The 23,833-nt window shown below is 40.9% G+C and overlaps 1 long non-coding RNA gene across 1 annotated transcript in view; it reads right to left on the minus strand.

Moving 5' to 3' along the window:
• LOC123277666 (uncharacterized) overlaps positions 1 to 23,588 on the minus strand; it is a 36,211-nt gene extending 12,623 nt beyond the window's left edge. Inside the window, exon 1 of the long non-coding RNA XR_011494764.1 lies at positions 23,344 to 23,588. This is a non-coding gene — a long non-coding RNA (uncharacterized lncRNA). The remainder of the gene's footprint in view (positions 1 to 23,343) is intronic.
• Positions 23,589 to 23,833: the final 245 nt, after the last annotated feature.

Here is a 23,833-nt window from a genome sequence, read left to right on the forward strand (position 1 = left end):
AGACGGGAGAGCGTGCCTTCCCAGTCTCTTTGGAGGCAGGAGGAGGATGCCACCCTGCCTGGCTTGGGGAGGAGAAGAGAGGAGCACCCTGGGGCATTTTTTCCCCATTTCCAGCCATGGGTCCAGGTTCAATGCATGTTCTTGCAGCCATGGACGAAATCCCCTTTGTTCCCCAGTGAAACTCATCTCTGAAGACCTGCACTGCTTCCAAGGGACGCAGCCCCACTGACGCACCCGAGAGGCCGGCCGGCCATGCCACCTTCGTGCAAAAGGCCAGAAAGGGCGCTTTGTGCTTCTGGGTGGAAAGTGACGCTCGCTCTTCTGATCCAGGCTGGGGTTTCCAGGCCAGCAAAACTTCTTGCTTAGGGCAGGGCTGTGGTGGGCATGGGCGATTTTGTTCTGTTGCTATTTATAGCGATAAAGGGGAAAGCAAGGATAACACAGTGCTTTTCAAACTGTGCTCCCTGGAACCCTTCCATGGGGGAGACCCCAAGGGCTGGAGGTCGAGGGTGGGTGATGGGAGCAGCTCCAGGCTTCTATGTGCCCCCTTCTCGCTCTGCCAACCCCACCACTACCGACAGCCGGAGCAGTTCCACCTCTGGCAATGTGACCTGATGGCTCGATATTTGTTATTTCAGGAAAGACTTTTCTAGCTAAAAACATGTTTGAAAACCACAGTTGCTACAAGAAGGCCCTACGAGACAGGGAGCATCCTAAGCTCTACTCTCAATTCTGCTACAGGTGGCTCTGTGATGCTGAGAGGTTCATCTCAGCTCTGGTCTCAGTCTCTTCATCTCCAGAATGAGGAAGTTATAACCACGTACAACCCTCAGAGTGAACACTCGGCTACGTTTATCGTACTTACCAGACTGACTCCAACCGATGTGTCCTTTGTGTGTGTTCACACTGAGAAGTGTTGACTAGCACACACTGGGGTCAGGTGTTGTCCTAATCCGGGGAGGCAAAACGGAAAACAGAACCCGTGCCATGGAAGAGTCATAGTCTGAGCTACACACGGGGAGCCGTCGAATGACCGCAATGAGAGACGAGATGTGCCGTGTTCAGAAGAGGCGAAGCAATCTAAAACTGTGAATTCCAGGACAGTTCCTGACGGAGCCGCTGGACTGACTCCAGAATCAAAGTTGCCTAAGAGAGACCCCAAATAAACAATCTACTCTAACGCAAGCAGAAAGACGTAAGAAGGAATACAGGACACCGTCAAACACGCTCCAAGGACAGTAGAATGAGAGTTTAGTGCTAGGATAGTGTTCGAGTCCCGTTAGAAGGTTGACCACTCACAAGCTGGTGAGAAGAGGAGAGCTGTAATGAGAGGAAGGTGCACACGTCCGAACTGCTCGCTCTGCTCTTGCCACCCCTGAGTTTAGGGTCCACGGCTGATCCTCTGATCTACATAGAACAAACTTCCATGTTAGGAGTCGAAATGACAGCCCAGTGGTTCAAGAAACAGTTTAGGGAAAAGACCTCTTGAAGCAGAGCCCAGCCCTGCTACCAACTGGCTGTGTGGTTTGGGGCCATCTGTTCAACTTTTGCGATCCTGTCTTTCCTCATTTGTAAGATGGAATAACAATTCCTACTTCGTGGGGTTATCCTGTTCTGTAATCTCCTCATCTATAAAATCCAAGGATTATACTAGATGCTCTCCAAGGCCTTTCAAGCCCACAATTTCTCTAGAATTTCTCCTGGAATTGGAGGGAGTTCTTCAGTGCAGACTGAACTTTCACCACGAGAAAGGTAATTAGAAAAGCATCAAATCCCCTAATGATTTAGGTCAAAGGGGGAACTGGTTACAACAAAATAGGCACAGCTTTCTCCTAGAGGAAATGAGAAAAGAAGGGAACCATCCCCATGGGACGGGTTGACTAACACAGGGTAAGTCGTGCATTCTGACAGTCCTGTTAGTGGGCTCAGAGCCACACAGTCACCGACAGGCTGCACAGGGCACACAGAAAGCCGTGCTGGTGCCACTAAAAGTGACGGGCTATTTCAACAGTGCTCTTACGCAGGACATTGATTTTTCTCCATTGAGAAACGTGAGGTACACTAAATTGATGTCTAGATAACCAAAAAAGAGGAAAAGACTATGCAGCTGGAAAAACATAAAAGGAGAGCATCAAAACTGTCCAATCGTGTGCGCGTGTAGTAACTATTGCTGGCAAAGTCGTGAGTGAGTTTATGCTGATTGTTCTCCTGTCAACTTGGTGAACTGGAACCTGGTTCCCCAGAACTCCCCTCCGATGTGATTCTGAGTTAGTGTCAGTCAAAGGAGGAAGCTGTGCGAGACTGGGGGCAGAAGCGGGACGGCGGCCATTGCTCTCTGACGGTCTGGCTTGGTCAGTGACAGATAGACGCAGAGGCTCCAGTGGTTTCCAGCTCGTCCTCACTCTCCTCCTCTACATGTCCAGCTCTTCTTCCACACCACAGGCCTGCCACCAGGCGCTTGACGGCAGACCCACACGGGCAGCAGCTGCACAGAGACAACTCCCCATTGACTTCACGCTGAGCGGCTCCCTTGAGGTCCCGCTTCAGCGGCTGGACATGCTTGGCTTCCCAGATACCCCTACAAGCTCCAACTTGTCTATCAGCATCAATACAGATACTTCAACCCTCCTTCCAGAACTTCACTTCATCTCCTCTTTCCACAGCTGTGTAAGGTCTAATTCCTTTAGTCAATCCCTTATCCAAACACCCACAGGAACTCTGCCTCCCTGACTGATCCCTGACAGATACGGAAAGTTCTGCGTAGAAGTCAGAAGCTGCCGTGGCATAAAACCTAGAATATGTGGCATTGCCTGTGAGACTAGGAAGTGGGCAGAGGCTGGACAGGCAATTAGGACGTTGTTTGTAGAGGCTGAAAAAGCAGTGTGTAAATTGTTACTGGAGGCCAGATAAAGGGCAATCCATACCATGCAGTGATGAAACAATCGGCAAAGCTGTCACTCCTGGTAATTTGGAAGATAGAAAATGTACCTAACAGACTTGTGAATCTGCCTAAAAACGTTTCTAAGCAGAACATTGAAAGCATCAGTTGACATCTTTTATCTGTACACAATAAGTTGCTGGAAGAGAGAGACGAGCTAAAAGAGAAATGACCAATTTTCAAGCAGAATTTTTTATACATATGCAAATCAGACTGCTATGAACAAACACCTTGTGTGAGTGTGTGTGAGTGAGTGTGTGAGTGAGTGAGTGTGTGAGGGATACGTAAACATGCACCTCAGAATTTTCTGAGTTAGAAAATAAAGCTATTTCACATTCTCTAGTCTCTACAGCCATCAAAAGCTTCTCAAATTAAGAACAGGCCTCAGAATAGAGATTAAATTAAGCACATGGCTATAAGAAGCTTTAGTAAGCCCTCAGAAAAATTAAATCAGTGACTAATAGATCTTCTCAGCAAAAATGGGTTAAAAATCGTAAGGGTGTTGCTCATAACAGTCTGATTTGCAGCATAAGATAAAGAGAAGTATTTCTCAAAAAGACTTATTGATACAGCTTTTGGACATGAACTGAACCCCAGTAAGATACATGGACACCCACGAAAATTTTAAGAAAATTTACTAACGACAGCACTGCCAAATTAGACTAAAAGGAACAGAAACCATTCAAAGTGAAATGACTTCTCTGGGCCCCAGACTTTCTATGGGCAGAAAGTAGGCTGAGAATGTCATCAGCCGCAAACACAGGCTATCTCATCAAACAAAACGAAAAGCTGGGAGAGCTCTATCAAAGCAGAAGAGAGTCAAGAGCGAAGGAGAACGTGGTTTAGGGACTCACGCCCAGGGAACAGAACTTGCCTGACCCCTGGGGTAGGCAGCCCTGACGGCGTGAGCCTGGCTGGATTTCAGAATTTCTATGTGGCAGCTACTGCTAGTTACCTCCCAGCCCTCCCATTTTTGAATGGGTCTTTTGCAGCTGTCCTTTCCTATCCCACCATTGTATGTTGGCTGCGTGAGAGACAGAGAACGTGCCTTTTTAGTTAATGGTTCTCTGAGCCGAGGGCAGCCACCCACAAGGAGCTGCACTGGAGGAACTTCACCTCCGTCTAGACCTGATGCAGACAGCGAGATAGTGACTTCAAGGCTTTGCCGTGATGCCATAGGGCTTTGGGGTGTCTCACCCCATTGTGAGAGGATGAGTGTATTTTGTATGTGGGAAGAATGTACATACGTGTGACTGGAGGGTATACTGTCGGGGCAGGAGTGTAAAAATGGCTGCAAAGTCTTTGAAGTTCCTACCATCAAGGCAGAGAGTCTATTTCCCCACCTCTTTCATCCAGATGCCCAAGTGACTTGCTTTGACAATAGAAAGCAAGAGGAGTGATGTTGTGCGACTTCTTAGTGCCTCTGCTTTCACCATTGTACACATGCCACTTCTGTCTCACCCTCTTGGAACACTGCCACTTTATGAACAAGCCCAGGGTAGCCTCCTGGAGGACGAAACGCCCATGGTGAGAAAGACCACGTGGAAGTCAAGAAGACCAGTCATCCCAACTGTTGCAGCCACCCCAGTGGAGTCCCAGTTGAGCCCCAAGTATATAAAGGAGGACGTCTAGACCAGCAACTCCTTAGCAAACCCGTCAATCAACATCAGATGTGTGAGGGAGCCCAGAGATCATAGGGATGAGCCCAGTTCAAATGGCCAGTCCACAGAATCATGAATAGATGGCTGTTTGAAATTGGATAATCTAGAAGAAATGATAAATTCTTAGACTCGTATAACCTTCCAAAACTGAATCAAGAAGAAATAGAAAATCTAAATGGACCAATCACTAGTAAAGAGATTGAAACAGTAATCAAAAACCTCCCAAAAAAGAAAAGTCCAGGAGCAGACGGCTTCCCCAGGGAATTCTACCAAACATTCAAAGAAGACATAATACCTATCCTTCTCAAACTATTCCAAAAAACTGAAGAGGAGGGGATGCTTCCTAACTCATTTTATGAGGCCAACATTACCCTGATACAAAAACTAGACAAGAATAACACAAAGAAAGAAAATTACAGGCCAATATCACTGTTGAATATAGATGCAAAAATCTTCAACAAAATCCCAACAAATTGAATACAAAAATACAATAAAAAGATCATACACCATGATCAAGTGGGATTTATTCCAAGGATGCAGGGATGGCTCAATATCCACAAATAAATCAATGTAATACACTACACTAACAAAATGAAGAATAAAAATCATGTGATCATCTCAATAGATGCAGAGAAAGCATTCGACAAGATACAGCAACCATTTATGATAAAAACTCTGAATAAATGGGTATGGAAGGAAAGTACCTCAACATAATAAAGGCCATATATGACAAACCCACAGCCAACATCATACTCAATGGTGACAAACTGAAAGCTATTCTTCTGAGAACAGGGACAAGACAAGGATGCCCACTCTCACCACTCTTATTTAACATAGTATTGGAAGTCCTAGCCAGAGCAATCAGACAAGAAAAAGAAATAAAAGGGATCCAAATTGGAAAGGAAGAAGCAAAACTGTCACTATTTTCATACTACATGATTTTATATAGAGAAAATCCTAAAGAATCCACCAAAAAACTGTTAGAAATAACAAACAAATACAGTAAAGTTTCAGGGTACAAAATCAACATACAAAATCAGTTGTGTTTCTATACACTAACAATGAAATAGCAGAAAGAGAAATTAAGAGTACAATCTCATTTACAATAGCAACAAAAAGAATAAAATATCTAGGAATAAATTTAACCAAAGAGGTGAAAGACCTGTACACTGAAAACTATAAAACGTTGAAAGAAATCAAAGAAGATACAAAGAAATGGAAAGATAGTCCATGCTCATGGATTAGAAGAATTAACATGGTTAAAATGTCCATACTTCCTAAAGCAATCTACAGATTCAATGCAATCCCTATCAAAGTCCCAATAACATTTTTCATAGAAATAGAACAAAGAATCCTAAGGAAAAACAAAAGACCCCAAATAGCCAAAGGAATCCTGAGAGAAAAGAACAAAGCTGGAGATATCGCATTCCTGATTTCAAAATATACTACAAAGCTACAGTAATCAAAACAGCATGGTACTGGGACAAAAGCAAACAGAAATAAACCCATGCCTCTATGGACAGCTGATTTTCAACAAGGGATCCAAGAACATTCAATGGAGAAAGGAAAGTCTCTTCAATAAATGGTGTTGGGAAAACTGGACAGCCGCATGCGAAAGAACAAAAGTAGACCATTATCTTACACCATACACAAAAATTAACAGAAATGGATTAAAGACTTCAATGTAAGACCTGAAACCATAAAACTTCTAGAAGAAAAGATAGACAGTATGTTCTTCAACATCAGTCTTAGCAGTATCTTTTTGAATACCATGTCTCACCAGGCAAGGGAAACAAAAGGAAAAATAAACAAATGGGACTACATCAAACTAAAAAGTTTCTACAGGGGCCAGGCTGGTGGCATAGCAGTTAAGTTCATGCGCTCCACTTCGGTGGCCCAGGGTTCACTGGTTCAGATCCCAGGCACAAACCTATACACTGCTTATCAAGCCATGCTGTGGCAGGCATCCCACATATAAAATAGAGGAAGATGGGCATGGATGTTAGCTCAGGGCTAATCTTCCTCAAATAAATAAATAAATAAAAAGCTTCTGCACAGCAATGGAAACTGTCAACAAAATGAAAAGATAACCTAACAATTGGGAGAAGATACTTGTAAATCATATGTCTGATAAGTTGTTAATATCCAAAATATAGAAAGAACTCATACAACTCAACAACAACAAAAAAACAAACAACCCAATAAAGAAAATGGGCAAAGGATCTGAACAGACATTTTTCCAAAGAAGATACACAGATGGCCAATAGGCACATGAAAAGATGTTCAACATCACTAATTATTAGGGAAATGCAAATCAAAACTGCAATGAAATATCACCTCATACCCATGAGAATGGCTATTATTAAAAAGACAAAAAAGACAAATGTTGGAGAGGATGTGGAGAAAAGGGAACTCTCATACACTGCTGATAGAAATGCAAACTGGTGCAGCCACTATGGAAAACAGTATGGAGATTCCACAAAAAAAATAATAATAGAACCACCATACGACCCAGCTATTCCACTGCTGGGTATTATCCAAAGAACATGAAGTCAACAATACAAAGAGATCTGTGCACCCCTATGTTCATTGCAGAATTATTCACAATAGCCAAGACTTGGAAACAACCTAGGTGACCATCAATGGGCAAATGGATAAAGAAGATGTGGTATATATACACAATGGAATACTACTCAGCCATAAAAAGATGAAATCTTGCCAGTTGTGACAGCATGGATGGACCTCGAGGGCATTATGCTGAGTGAAATACGTCAGATGGAGAAAGCCAAATACCTTAGATTCCACTCATAAGTGAAAGATAAAAACAACAACAAACAAACATATAGATACAGAGATTAGATTGGTGGTTCCGGAGGGGAGGGGGGGAGGGAGGAGGGTAAAAGGGATGACTGGGCACATGTTTACGGTGATGGATGGTAATCAGTCTCTGGGTGGTGAGCACGATGTAGTCTACACAGAAATCGAAATACAATGATGTACATCTGAAATCTATATAATGTTATAAATCAATGAAAAATAAAAATATATGTGTTAAGAGGGCATATCTCATGTTAAATATTCTTTCCACAATAAAATAAAATTTAAAAATAAATAAACGGCTGTTTGCTAAACCACTAATTTTGTACGTGGCTGTTGTGCAGAAATGGAAAGGTGAGGAGGTTTCAGGGAAACAAAGCCTTAGAGATGGAAATCTGGAATAGATTCTCTAGAGTAGAGACTAGGTGAGGCAACAAGTTACCTCAAATGCAAAGAACGACTTTCTAATGGTCCTTTCTGCAGAAAGAAGGAAAGAACTATCGGTAAGTAGCAATTTCCTCCCTCTTAGAGGTATTCAAGTAGAGTGTGATGATCAAGGGACTCAACCACACAGTGAGCAGCTGAGCAAAGGCCTCCCTAGTCCTGGCATGTGTGGCTTTCCATCCACTTTCAATGCAGTTGGTGGCTGTGTGACCCCATGTGTATTATTTAAGACTCATGTCAATTGCAAGTGACTTAACCCCAATTCAAACTATCTTAAGCATGAAAGGGATGTGTTGTTCCATGGGGAGAAAACAGCTAGGGACAGAATTTTCAGGCACATGTAGATCTAGGGCTCAAGAGATGCCATAGGTATCTGCATTTCCCATTTATTGACTCTGCTTTCGTTGGAGTTATCTTAAGTCTCGGTCATAGACCCCCTGTGCAAAGGCAAAAATGGCCACAAAAACTCATCTTAACAGATCGCTTGTGAACTGCTGGTGGGAATGTAAGTTGGTGGAGCCACCATGGAAAAGATTATAGAGGTTCCTCGAGAAATTAATAGAACTACCACATGATCCAACAACCCCACTTCTGGGTATAAACCCAAAGGAAACAAGACCATTATCCCAAAGAAATATCTCTACTCCCATGGTCACTGCAGCATTATTCACAATAGCCAAGGTATGGAAGCAACCTAGGTGCCTGTCAACAAGTGGGTGGATCAAGAAAATGTGAAACATATATATATATATATAAAATAGAATTTTAGTCAGCCTTAAAAAAAGAAGGAAATCCTGCTATTCACAACAACATAGGTGAACATGGAGGGCACTATGCTAAGTGAAATAAGCCAGACAGAAAAAGCCAAATACCACACAGTATCACTTATATGTGGAATCTGAAAGAAAAGAAGTCAAACTCGTAGAAACAGAGAGTAAAAAAGTGGCTGCCAGGGCCCGGGGGTGGGGAAATAGGGAGAGGTTGAGAAAGGGAACAGACTTTCAGTCTAAGATGAACCAAGTCTGAGGATCTAATCATGACATGGGACTACAGCTGATAAGACTGTGTCGTGTGACTGAAGTTTGCTCAGAGAGTAGAGAAATATTCTCACAACAAAGTCGGGGGGAATAAATATGTGATGTGATGGATGTGTTTATTAACTTGATGGGGGGATCCTTTCACAATATATACGTATATCAATTCATCACGTTGTATACTTTAAATATCTCATACTTTTATTTGGTAATTATACTTCAATAAAGCTGAAAAAAACGAGATTACTCAAAAAAAAATCATCCTAACATCTTAGTGTCTCCACTTACACAGACACTTCTCTTTGTCCTTCATACCCATTCTCCATCCTTGTCCACCCTGCTCAGCACCCTTGGAGGCTCCCACGTGGACTACAACCAGAGAGTCCTGTGTCCTCCAGCTTTCAGCTAGATTGGACCATGGCAGGAGGAGAGAGGAAAGAGAATGAGGGAAGGTGTCCATTCAGCTGGTTCAGACCCTAAAATGTCACCTTGGATTGCCTGTGTCCATGACCACAGTGGGCTATACCACATGATTCTCTCTGTCTGATTACTTGTACCTGCTCCTTCCCCTCATTCCTTTGCCAGAGGGAGAAAACTCTTCCACTCTTACTAGCCTTGATACCAAACCATCCTTGGCAGTACTCTTGTGAAAAGTCCCTTTGTACATGGACCTTCCTCGAATCCTCTAATTTGAATGTGCCATCTCTCTCCTGTTGGGACACTGATTGATAGACCAGTGGAAGGAGAACTTCTCTTTCGCGATAGTTCCAGCGAAAGTCTCAAGCTGATGCTCACTGGCTTTCATGTCATAGCTTCGGTTGGTCATGTGCTCACCAATGTCTGTGGCCAGAGAAATGCAGTCCCCCCAGAATCACATGGGCTGAGTGTTTGGGAGAGATAATTCCCCAAAGGAAAAGCTGGCTGGGCATGGCTTTTAAAGACAAAACCATCTGATATCTACAAAATCAGGCAAGTCACAAATGTTTGGAATCTCAGCTCACCTATAAGATAATAAATCATTATCTAAATTGGGTAAATGAATCAGGTTCTTCTTTAAGTTTTCTTATGTCATTAAAATCTATGGTTCTATCTCCAACAATGCACACTGGAAAAACTGAACAAATTTAATTCTATTTCCTGCTCTGCCACCAAACATCCATGTGACCTCGGACAAGTCAGCTATCCTGTGAAATGAGAAGGTTGGACTAAATGATCTCTTGGGTGTATTCTGGATACAAAAATCTCTATGAATCTATGATTATCTCTAAAATTCCAAGCTCTGTTATGGTTGTTGGATTGCAAATATCAGAAACTAAGTGTAACATAAGACTGCCTCCCTCCAAAAAAAAATACCAATGTATTGAAAGGATATGAAAAGATGTAGAGTCTAAGGAAAACATGAAGAAGACACTTTGGAAACCTAGGAAATGGGGGCCTCTGGGGGGATGCAGGCAGAAGGGGGTCCCTTTAGGCGCTGCCTACACAGTGAATCAGCTCCATTTTTCATCCCTCCATCATTCCACTCAAGATTCAAATTCCCAGGCGTAAGACTGGAATTGAAAGGCGTGAGCTGCCTTCTTATCTTCTAGTTGGGGCGGCATTGCATCTTGTTGACGTTGCCGCCAGGACACACACCACAGGAGAAGGATGGTTTCCAAAGGAAGAAAGCATGACAGGCAAAACTGCTGATGCCCTTTACATGAGCCTACAGTGGCGTCAGATTGGCTGCAGCATGCCTGGCTCATATTTCCAGTATGGCTCTGTGTAAATTCCTTTTCAAGTTTTCATGGAATTACACCTGTTGTGCCTAAGTCACACCTGGAATCTTAAGAAGAAGTTTCCAAACTTCAAACACATTGGTTAGGTCACCAAAAGATCTAGAGATTAGAAATGATCATTTTAAAATGAGATTCACTTCTCAGGAACATTGTGAAGCAAAGACCAGTGACTTGGTTTTGTTTTCATTAGACTATTATTTGTCAGTCACGAGCAAATGCTCATAAAATGAGATATTACTTGAATATATGAACACAAATTCAAGAACTCCAGCAGAACAAGTGAATAATTCATAAGTGTATGAAATGAACCAAGCCCTCCTTCAGCCACTATCTGTGTGTATAGACACCAACAGCCACGTGACTACACCTAGTTACCTAATTCCTAACTGAGGCTTCAGTGTCAGCACTGAAATTATGTATCATACCTGCAACTGTTGTAAGGTTTTAGAGTGGAACAAAATTACCATGACGTAGCAACTGTTTGCACCTTTAAGGGGAGTTTAAGTATTTGGTGTTGAAATGGACATGTCACAAGGGTCAGCCTTTGCATTAGCAATGTATATCATATGTGCATGGGCCTTATCGTTATGGTTCTTGTTCTCATGAATAAGGACCTATTTACCTTGTATCCGCAAACCTTTACAAAGATTATATTTTTTTATTTCAGGTAAAAGTTTCATTTTTCTAAATGTGCACAGCTTGCACAATTTAGCTAAAGTGTTTCACTAATAAATTAAAATGAATCTAAAATAAAGTGGAAAAAAGCAACTTTGTAGGGAACTACTATTCTGTTACTCTTTCAAGCCCAGCTGTGAAAGTCGTAGGCACCTGGCAGACGGCCCCACAGAGGCTGCCCAGGGCCTGGCACCGGCTGGGTACACAGGCGTTCAGCAAATGAGTTAGGAAGAGATGAGTGCATGAATGTCATAATGGTTCACGTGAGCTTTGGGACAGAGTTAAGACTCCTTTTCCAAGCAAGAGAACATCAAGAGATGTTTAGAAGATGCCAAAGGAGACCTAGAAACCCGAGGTGTATTCCCAAGCTGTGGTCCACTCCAGGCCCCACCAGCCAGCACTTCTTGGCTTAAGCAATTTGTCGTTATAACAAACGTCATACCTGATCTAACATCTTCTCAGCACAGTGTGGGAGTGAGTAAGGATGCTGAAATAGAAAACCTTGTCAATACAGAATCCCTCTCCAACGCTACCGTGGGAGAACCTGCTGCCATCTTCACCCTAAAGATGCCTCACGTGGAAAGAGGAAAAGTGGAGATGAGCAAGAACTTGAGTCCCTTCAGTTCTTCACTTTCTCCACAAAGAGGAATCCACCCGCCTTCCCCAAGGAAAGCACCAGCAGCAGCAGCAAGGATTCCCTAAGAGCCTGCTGTAGGCAGACACTGCTGTGATGGGACATAAAGATTGAGGCGGCAGGGTTTCTGCTCTCACTGATGGAAATACGGGTTAAAATTAGAGGAAATTACAGAAGCAGCAGTCGCTGAAAGCAGGGGCGATAAAGGGAGGCTGTGCAGACAACGTAAGTTGTTAGCTAGATGGTAAAGGTTGAGACAGCTCATAGAAGAGGGCAGAATGGTCAATCATGCAACCGATGAGAACCACAGACTTAGAGTCAGGAATGGGATGGACACTGGACACTGAGTAGACCAGTGTAACTCGAGAAACAGGGCAGGGAAGTAACCGGAAACCAAATCCTGTACTTTTCCTTTAAACCGATTGTTCCTGTTTTTGACTACTCATTAAAATAATCTGAGAACCTTTAAAAAAAAACAGACAGTATATGGGCCCCATCCCCCAAGATTCTGATTTAATTAGCCTGGGGTGAGACCCAGGTGTGTGTGTTTGTTTTACTCTTCCTTTTTAAACTCTCCAGGTGATTCCAATTAGATCCAGGGCTGAAAACCACCGTTTAGGTCATCAGGATCTACCAGTATTATGCAACTGGCTTCACTTGAAAGCATGCTTTAATACCCCTAAATGCTTTACAATGCAAGTCCCAGGTCATGGGATATAATGCAGATAATATCTCGTGAACCTTGAACCAGCACCATTCTGTTGCTCACTTTGTAGCAAGGCTGAGCAATGAGGCTCTTGCCACATGGAAGGAGAGGGCAGGAGACAACCTCAAACAGCAGCTCTTTTTGAAAAAACATGGTGCCAGAGCCCACGGTCCAGAGATTCTGGCTCCGTGCACTGAGGTCAAGCTCCAGCATCTGCATTTTCAAAGCTCTTCTGGCCACTTTAAGGTTCAGATCTATTCCCAGAACAAAGGGGACACTGAGTTTCCACCCCAAACCAGACCAACTAAATCAGAATTTCACAGGTAGACCAGACTGCGTAATTTGTAAAGCTCCCCTATTGACTACAAAGTGCAGCCAAGATTTTTTTTAGATAAAACAGGAATTCCAACGTTTTTTATGTCATGGCACACGTAGAAATTGGCTATTTGTAAGGCACAATGGAATAAACTGGAGGAGGTTTAGTGGCTTGGTATATGGAAACATGGGGCTTGGTTTTAGAACACTCCTTTTCATTATTGCATAATTATGATTTTAAAATTTGAAACTATTATAAATGATTATAAATTTAGAATTTATAGAAAACTTTCAAAATTATTTTCACAAATTATAATGTGAGACTGGAGTTTGTGTTATGACTAAATCTTCGTTATCATATTTTTTATGCTTGATATAACTACATGCAGTCTTTGATCAAGATTTTTAAATTAACTATCTCTTCAAATCCGTAATAATTGATGGGAAAAAGAAATTTTATCTTTTACAAGTAGGTGATCCTAAAAAATCCAAACTACTTTTAAAACTGTTCGGGAATGTGCAACAGTTAAAATAAAGATTCTAAGAGATTTTTTTCACGAACAAAGATAATGTTGAAATTTAGTTTGAAAATGTGAGTTGGTATGGACACCAATCAAACATTCTCAAATCGAGTATTTTAAACAGTGAGGAAACATACTGGGGCTGATGGTTAGACGGGTCACTCTACAGCTTGCTTGACCTCTCAAAGGGCAACAGCCACTCGGAGACAGAAGGACAGACGTAATGGAAGATGGAGACTCTGGAACCTGAAGATGCTGCGCCAGGAGCCTCAGCCAATTCTCCTCCCCCACCTTCCTTGAAGGAGCCCTGAGCTTCTAGAGGACTACACATCAGCTCCATGGCCAGAACAACAGGCTGCCAAAGGGCTCACCCTCACCCCATCACCACAGCGGCCCTGCAGGTGTTGGCCATAACACTACAACCCACTCAGGCCAGCCCCAAACATCTGTGGGTTCCAGACAAGAGCACCATATATCTACATACTCGAAATTCACAATCGAGCTGTTAAAGTGTTAAATAAAATGTACTGAATCTCCCTACCTTGAAAAACATATTTTGATAGACACAAAAATCTAAAAATAGATGTAAAGCTATGGTTTTTATATGGCTAGAAATAAGCAAGGTATCAAAGATAACAGAATTTGATTATTTTTGTACATGTCAGCATCTTCAACTGACCAGTGGTAGATGTTTGCTGAGTTCTAAAGTGAAAGCTTACATAATTAATACGTTGCTATGTGCTAATTCCACAAAGTTTATATTTCTTTCCTTCTTTTGGCAAAATCTGTAGTTAAGCTTTTATAATTAAGATTGTCACATAACTCTGTTCCTTTAATAGTAATGCCAAATTACACAGCCATTTCTGAGTCACTGCAGTCCCAGATAATTTTTCTATTTTCATTTGGAAAAACCTCACTCTTTAGAAGCAGTAGCAACTAAAATTGTCAACAAAATTATCTGAGCAATACTTAGATTTTGAAAGACTTGTGAATTTTAGATATGAATTCGAACATTGTAATGAGATTATATATGACAAAATATCAAAGAAAACTTTACAAACTATTGTAGTTTCATTGTATAAATTATCACCGATATCATTATTTTGACCATTTTAAAAACAATATCTAGACCCACATAGTAAGGTAAAGAATGAATATCGCACTTCATGCATATTACCTCTAGACCTACCTATATACAAATTTAAGAGTAATATGAATTTTAACTATTACAAAATGTTCTTCATCTGCCACATGTAACTCTTACAAATACCACACTAACTGATGTGTCTGCAGAACCCCATTAGGAGACAGAGAAGCAAGAACAGGGACCCTCCACATTGCTGGGAAATGATTCTTTATTGAGCAAGATCTATCACATTCAAGCTACCTGAAAAAAACAGTTTGACAAGTTGACTAATTTGCCACTTTTTTCACCTAAGTGCCTCTGCTGTTCAAATATTCCCCACAAACTACATCTTCTGCACAGCAAAAGAAATGATCAACAAAGTGAAAAAGCAACCCAGAATGGGAGAAAATATTTGCAAACCTCACATCTGATAAGGAGTTAATGTCCAAAATATACAAAGAACCCATACAACTCAATAGCAAAGAAACAAATAATCCAGTTGAAAAATGGGCAGAGGATCTGAATACACATTTTTCCAAAAAGAGTTCAAATGACCAAAAGCTACACAAAAAAAGGTGCTCAACATCACTAATCATCAGGGAAATGCAAATCAAAACCACAAGGAGATATCACTTCACATGTTAGAACGGCTGTCATCAAAAAGACAAGAGATAACAAGTGTTGGAGAGGACGCGAAGGAAAGGGAACCCTTGTGCACTGTTGGTGGCATTGCAACAGGTACAGCCATCATGGAAACAGCATGGAGGGTGCCCTAAAAGTTAAAAATAGAACCACCATGACCTCCAGCAATTTCACTTCTGGGTTTTATCTGAAGGAAATGAAATCACTAACTCTAAAAGATACATGCACCCCTATGTTCATTGCAGCGTTATTCACAATAGCCAAGACGTGGAAGCAACCTATGTGCCCAGTGATAGATGAATAGATAAAGAAAATGAGGTAAATATATACAATGACTACTATTCAGCCAAAAAAAAGAAGGAAATTCTGCCATTTATGACAACGTGGATGGACTTGATGGCATGATGCTGAGTGAAATAATCAGACAGAGAAAACAAATACTTATGATCTCACTTATGTGTGGAATCTAATAAAAACCAAATTCAGAAAAACAGAGAATAGATTGGTGGTTGCCAGAGGCAGGCGGTGGGGGGTGGGTGAAACGGGTGAACATGGTCAAAAGGTACAAGCTTCCAGTCATAAGATGAATAAGTTCTGGGGACTGGGGTACAGAGTGGTGACCATAGCTAACAGTACTGTAGTGTATATTTGAAAGTTGCTAAGAGAGTAGACCTTAAAAGCTATCACAAAGAAAATAATATTTGTAACTATGTGAGGTAAAGGATATTAATTAAACTTGTGGTAATCATTTTGCAATACATACATATATCAAATTTTTATGTTGCACTCCTTAAACTTATACAATGTTATATGTCAATTATGTCTCAATAAAACTGGGCAAAAAAACAAATATTCTCACATTCTGAAGTGGAGACTATCTTAGATGTTGGCAATGGCACAAACCATAAGACTTTAAAGCATGTTTTGAGGACACACAGCGAGAGTTGTAAAGAAAGTTTTTCCTTGAGGTCTGAAAGATGTTCGTCATGAGAGCAGATGTGTGGGGTTAAAGGTTGTGTGTGTCAGCCCTCAACAGCAGACCCTGAGCAACAGAGGCGCCCAAGTGTTCTTGGATAAATCTGTCATTTCGTGTTTGTGGTATGCACAGCCCTCCGACACAAAGCCCAGAGGGGGAGCCCTATGACTTGGGTCTAAAGGTGGCACTAAATCTGTTCATGAAAGCTCAGAGCTCGCTGTCTGGGCAATATGGAGGGAGAGGGCCCTTTGGTGGAAGGACTGTGGAAATAAGAAGGAGGTGAGAGGTACGAGAATCAGGGGTGGAAGGTCTGTGTCTTTGTACATATGAGTGTAGGCCCAGCAAGTTTGAATTTCTTATGATTTAAGAGATGTGAGGAAGTTACAGCAGCAAGATGGCCGAATAGGAAGCCCCAGACCTTGTTCCTGTTTAACAACAACATGTAGGGTCCAAAAAACCTTTACGAGAACTCCAGAAATCAGTGAGGAAGTCTTAGTTCTCCAGGCAATTTCAAAGCCAAGCACAGCTACATTGAAACAGGTAAGAAAAGTCGTTTCATTTCAACCACAGCAGCCCCTTGCCCAAGATGGCACAGCTTCTGATCAAGAGGAAAAGTCCAACTTGCAGCATCTCCCTTGAGAGGGAAAGTAAGGAGTGGAATGTGCGCCCAACATGCCAGCTTTGTAGGGGACTGTCGGAGGGACTGGTTTCTGTCTTGCTTGAGTTGGAATGCTTATGCAACCAGCATACCTTGGATACCTGGGGACCGCAGGGAACAAAAGGGATCTCAGTTCCTTGTGGCAGCTCCAGAGAACTTGTAATACCACAGACAGACACCCAACCGGCCTGATTGGTGCAGGTCTTCCCCTGTACAAGGCAGGCTGTAAAGAGGGGGAGAGGAGGCTGTGTTTTCAAATATGCAAATCCCAACACAAGGCCCGTGAAGAGACATGGAAATACAGCCCCATCAAAGGAAGAAAATAAATCTCCAGGAACCAACCCTAAAGAAGCAGAGGTACACAAATTACCCAACAAAAATTTCAAATAGCCATCAAAAAGATGTTCAACAAGCTCAGGAAAATGATGCATGAACAAAATGAGAGTATCAACAGAGAGATAGAAAGTTTAAATAAGAACAAACAAATTTGGGGGCTGAAGAACACAATAACTGAATTGAAAAATTCACTAGAGGGTTCAACATCAGCCTTGATCAAGCAGAAGAAGGAATCAGTGAAGCTGAAGACAAGTCATTTGAAATTATCCAGTCAGATGAGTGAAAGAAAAAAACAAATGAAAAAGAGTGAATAAAGCTTAAGAGGTTTGTGGGACAACCTCAAGTGGACCCATATATGCATATAAGTCCCAGAAGAGGAAAAGAAAAAAGTGAAAGAAAATTTATTAGAAGAAATAATGGCAAAAACTTTCCAAATCTAGAGAAGGAAGTGGACATCGAGGTTCAAGAAGTCCAACTGATCTCAGCTAGGATGAACCCAAAGAAATCCACACAGAGATGCATTATAATCAAATTGCCAATTTTGGTGGGGGGGGGGAGATTAGCCCTGAGCTAACATCTTCCACCAACCCTCCTCTTTTTGCTGAAGAAGACTGGCCCTGACCTAACATCCATGCCCAGCTTCCTCTATTTTATATGTGGGATGTCTGCCACAGCATGGCTTGCCAAGTGGTATATAGGTCTGCTCCCAGGATCCAAACTGGTGAACCCCGGGCCTCCAAAGCGGAGTGCACAAACTTTGCTGCACCACCAGGCCAGCCCTGACAAAGAGATAATTTTGACAGCAGCAAGAGAAAAGTGAATCATCATGAACAAGGGAGCCCCTTTAAGACTATCAGCATCTTTCAAAGCAGAAACTTTGCAGGCCAGAAAGCAGTGGGATGATATAGTCAAAGTCCTCGGGGAGGAAACCTGCCAACCAAGAATAATATGTTCAGGAAAACTCTCATTCAAAAAAGAAGAAAAAATTAAGACTTTCCCAGATAAACAAAAGCTGAGGGAGTTCATCCCCACTAGACCTGCCTTATAAGAAATGCTAAGAGGAGTCCTTCAGAAAGGATTCTAGACAACAACATGACGGCATAGGAAAGTATAAAGCTCTCTGGTGAAGGTAAATATGCAGAAAAATACAGAATACCATACTACTATAAAGGTGACGGTAAATCATTTTTAATTATGGTACAGGAGTTAAAAGACAAAAGTATAAAAATAATTGTAACTATGAAAATGTGTTTATATTGTGATACACAATATAAAAAGATGTAATTTGTGACATCAATAATGCAAAGTGTGGGGGAGCAAAAGAATAGAGTTTTCATATGTGATTGAAGTTAAGTTGTTAGCAACTTAAAATAAATTGTCATCACTGCAAGATGTTTTACGTAAGCCCCATGATGGCCACAAAGAAAATATCTATAGAAGATACGCAAAAGAAAATGAGACAAGAATCAAAGCATGTCTCTACAATAAAATCAATAAACACAAAGGAAGACAGCTAAAGAGGAAAAGAGGGACAAAAAGCTCAAGATAGATAGAAAAAAATTAGCAAAATGACAATAGTAAGCTCTTCCTTATCAATATTTATTTTACATGTAAATGGATTAAACTCCCCAATCAAAAACCAGAGTGGCTAAATGAATTTAAAAAAATAAAACAGGCTCCAACTATATGCTATCTACAAGAGAATTAATTTAGACTTAAAGACACACGTAGGCTGAAAGTAAACAAATAGAAAAACACATTCCATGCTAACAGCAACCAAAAGAAAGCAGGTGTGGCCATAGTTATACCAGAAAGTAGACTTTAAGTTAAAAACTGTCACAAGAGACAAAGAAGGGTATTATATAATGATAAAAAGGTCAACTCACCAGGAAGATGTAATTATTAAACATATATGCACCCAACGTCAGAGCACTCAAATACATGAAGCAAACATTGACAGACCTGGAGGAAGAAATAGACAGCAGAACAGTAATAAATGGAGATTTCAAAATTCCAATTTAAATAACAGAAAGAACATCCAGACAAAGATCAAAAAGGAAATGGAGGACTTGAACAATGCTGTAGGCCAAATGGACTTGTAGACAGACATAGACAGAACATTCCAACCAATGACAATGGAATACACATTCTTCTCAAGTGCACACAGAAGATATATCACATAGTAGGTCACAAAACAAGTCTTAAGAAATTTAAGAAGATTAAAACCATATTACATATCGTTTCTGACCACATGGAATGTAACTAAAAATCAATAGCAGAAGGAAAACTGGAAAAAAATCACAAATATATGGAAATTAACCAACACATTCTTGAACAACCAATGGGTCAAAGAAGAAATCAAAAGCAAAATTAGAAATTATCTTGAGACAAACAAAAGTGAGAAAACAACATGTCAAAACTTATGGGAAGCAGCATTAAGAGGGAAGTTTATAATGTTAAATGCCTATATGCAAAAAAGAAGAAATCTCAAATAACCTAACTTTACACCTCAATGAGCTAGAAAAGAAGAATAGACTAAGCCCAAAGTTAAGAGATGGAAGGAAATAGTAAAAATTAAAGCAGAAATAAATGAAATAGAAATTAGAAAAACAACAGAAAAAAATCAAGAAAACTGAGTTGGGTTTTTGAAAAAGTCAACAAAATTTACAAAGCTTTAGCTAAACTAAGAAAAAAGAACTAAAGTAAAATCAGAAACGAAAAAGGAGGCCTTACAACTGATGCCATGGAAATAAAAAGGATCACAAAACACTACTATGAACAATTATATGTCAACAAATTGGACAACCTAGCAGAAATGGGTAAATTCCTAGAATCATACAACCTACAAAGACTGAATCATGAAGAAATAGAAAATCTGAACAGACCTATAACTAGTAGGAATGTCAAATCAGTAATCAAAATCTTCCAATGGAGAAAAGTCCAGGACCACATGGCTTCACTGGAGAAGTCTACCAAACATTCAAAGAAAAATTAGTTCCAATTTTCTTCAAACACTTCCAAAATATGGAAGAGGAGGGAAGACTTCCAAGCTCATTTTATGAGGGCAGCGCTATCCTGACATGAAAGACAAAGATATTACAAGAAAAGAAAACTACAGGCCCACATCCCTGTTGAATATAGATGCAAAAAATCCTCAATAATATGGTAGCAAACCAAATTTAGAGTGTATTAGGAGGATTATACACCATGACCAAGCGGGATTTATCCTTGGGATGCTAGGATGATCCAACATAAAAAAACCAATAGGAAATCACACATTAAGACAGCAATGATAAAAATCACATGATCATCTCAATGGGTGAAGAAAAAGCATTGACAAAATTCAATGTGCTTTCATGATAAAAACACTCAACAAACTAGAAATAGAAGGAAATTACCTCAGCATAATAAAGGCCATGTATGAAAAACCTGCAGCTAACATCATACTTAGTGAAAAACTGAAAGTTTTTCCTCTAAGATCAGGAACAAGACAAAGATACCCAGTCTTACCACTTCCATCTGACATAGTCGTGGAAGTCCTAGCCAGAGCAATTAGGCAAGAAAAAGAAATAAAAGGCATCCGAATCAGGAAGGAAGAAGTAATACTGTATGTTTGCAGATGACATGATCTTATATGTTGAAAATCCTGAAGATTCCAGACACACACACACAAAAAAATGGTTAAACTAATAAATTCAGCAAAGTTTCAGGATACAAAATCAACATATGAAAATCAGTTGTGTTTATACACTAAAAATAAACAATCTGAAAAGGAAATTAAGAAAACAATCCCATTTATAGTAGGATCAGTAAGAATGAAATACTTAGTAATAAACCCAACTATGGAGGTGAAGAACTTACACACTGAGAACTACAAAACATTGCTGAAAGAAATTTAAAAAGACGTAAAGAAATAGAAAGAGATCCCAAGCTCATAATTTGGAGACTTAATATTGTTAAAATAGTCATATTACCCAGAGCAATCTACAGATTCAATGCAAGCCCTATCAAAATCCCAATGGCATTTTTTGCAAAAATAGAAAAACAATAATGCCAAAATACATATAAAACCACAAAGGGCCCCAAATAACCAAAATAATCTTGAGACAGCAGAACAAAGCTGGAGGCTCCACACTTTATGACCTCAAAACATATTACACAGTGTTACTACAGTAATTGAAACAGCATGGCACTGGCATAAGGACATGTAATGTAGACCAATGGAACGGAACAGAGAGCCCAGGAATGAGAAATCCATGCATACGTGATTATATGACCTTCGACAAAGGTGCCAAAACTACACAACGGGGAAAGGACAGCCTCTTCAACAAACAGAGGTAGGGTACCTGGACATTTACATGCAAAAGAATGAAGCTGGACTCTTATCTGATACCATATAAAAAACGTCTTTAGGGGGCTGGCCTGGTGGGATAGTGGTTAAGTTCATGCACTCCATCTTGGTGGCTCAGGGTTCACAGGTTTGGATCCCGGGCGCAGACCTGTGCACCACTCACGAAGCCATGCCGTGTCAGTGTCCCACATACAAAACAGAGGAAGATTGGCCAGAGGTTAACTCAGGGCCAATCATCCTCACCAAACAAAATAAATAAATAACTCAATGTGGATTAAAGACTTAAATGTAAGACCTGAAACTATAAAACCCCTAAAAGAAAACATAAGAGGAAAGCTTGATAACATTTCTTAGATATGATAACAAAGCACAGGCAACCAAAGCAAAAAGAGACAAATGAGACTACATCAAACTAAAAAGCTTCTTGCACAGCAAAGGCAATAATCAACAGAGTTAAAAGGCAACCTAGAGATGGGAAAAAACATTTGAAGCCATATATCTTACAAGAGGATAATATCCAAAATATATGCAAATATATCCTACAACTCAATAACAAAAACAAGTAACCTGATTAAAAAATGGGCAAAGGACTTGAATAGACAAAGACACACAAATGGCCAACATCTCTGTGAAAAGACACTCCACATCACTAACCATCAGGGAAATGCCAATCAAAACCACAATGGGATAGCACCTCACACTTACTAGGATGACCATTATTTTAAAAAAAGCAAAAAAAACAGTAACTGATGAGGATGTGGAGAAATTGAGGCCCTTGTGCCCATTGGCAGGAATGTACAGTGACACAGCTGCCACAGAAAACAGAACAGAGTTTCCTCAAAAAATTAAAACTGGGACTACCCATGATCCAGCAACTCCACTCCTGGGAATTTATCTAAAAGAACTGAAATGAGGATCTTGAAGAGATATCTGCACTTCCATGTTCATTGCAGCATTTTTCATAATAGCCAAGAAGTGGAAACAGCCTAAACATCCAGCAAAGACGAGCAGATAAGGAAAATATGCTAGACACATACAATGAAACAGTATGCGGCCTTAAAGAGGAAGGAAATTCTGCCATATGCTTCATGGATGATCCTTGAGGACACCGTGCTGAGAGAAATAAGCCAGTCACAAAGGACAAGCACTGCGTGACTCTACTCCCATGAGGTCTTTACAATAGTCCAATTCTTAGAAGCGGAAGGTAGAATGGGGTCACCAGGGGCCAGGAGAGGGAAAATGGGGAGTTACTGTTCATTAGGTACAGAGATTCCGTCGTGCAAGATGAAGCAGTCCTAGGGGTCTGCTGTGCAACAATGTGCAGAGAGTTAACCACACTCTGCTGTACACTTAATGCACTGCCGGGAATGTGGACTTCACGTTGCAGGTTTTTACCCCAATAAAAATGAAAAAAGAGAGGGACAGCAGCCACACTCTGGAAGCAGTTAATGATCTAGACGTAGACAATCTAAACTGTCCAGTCCAGTGGCTTTGAAACTTTAATTAATGTTGGAATCATTCTTGACACAGAATTTTCCAGTAAACTCAAGAAGGAAACTATAAAATAACCGTGTGTGTCGAATTGCGTTGGAGGGCGGGATCCAGATTTCGGACAGCACACAGTCACTGAGACCGCTCTCTTTCAACCCAATGCCCGGAAACCCCCAATCTAACCTAAACTCTCCTCATTTTAGACAAAGAACCTGAGGCCCCCAGTGGAAAGGAACTCACCCTCCAGCGTGCAGGGAGCTGGTGTTGTGGACCCGGCCAGGGCCCGGGTCTCCTGCTTCCCAGCTTCGTGTTCTTGTGTTCTCGTCCAGCTTCTCACGACTGACCTGGGAACCATGCAGCAAACCACAGGAGGCAACAGAGACGAAGGTTCAGTGGTGGACTGTGGAGGGATGGGCAGCTTTGAAGAGCAATCACCAGTCGACACAGATTTCCGATTCCAATGGTTTTTAAAAACCTGTTTGTGTCTGTTACAGAAATATCTCTCCATTAAAGGAATCTTTGAAATTGCAGAGAAGCAGAAAAAGGAGAAAACTTTATAAACACACCAATTGTACACACAACCGTTAGCGCTTGACTGTGTTTTCTTTCTGCCTTTTAATGAGTAGATGGTTGAGTTGTCACTGAACTGTGCTCATTCTGTATGTTCAATTTTGTATCCTGCCTAATTCACAATATTATAATGTAAGCATTTTCCATTTGTGAACAACAT

This window comes from Equus asinus, chromosome 16 (assembly GCF_041296235.1).
Source record: "Equus asinus isolate D_3611 breed Donkey chromosome 16, EquAss-T2T_v2, whole genome shotgun sequence".
Lineage (NCBI taxonomy): Eukaryota > Metazoa > Chordata > Mammalia > Perissodactyla > Equidae > Equus > Equus asinus.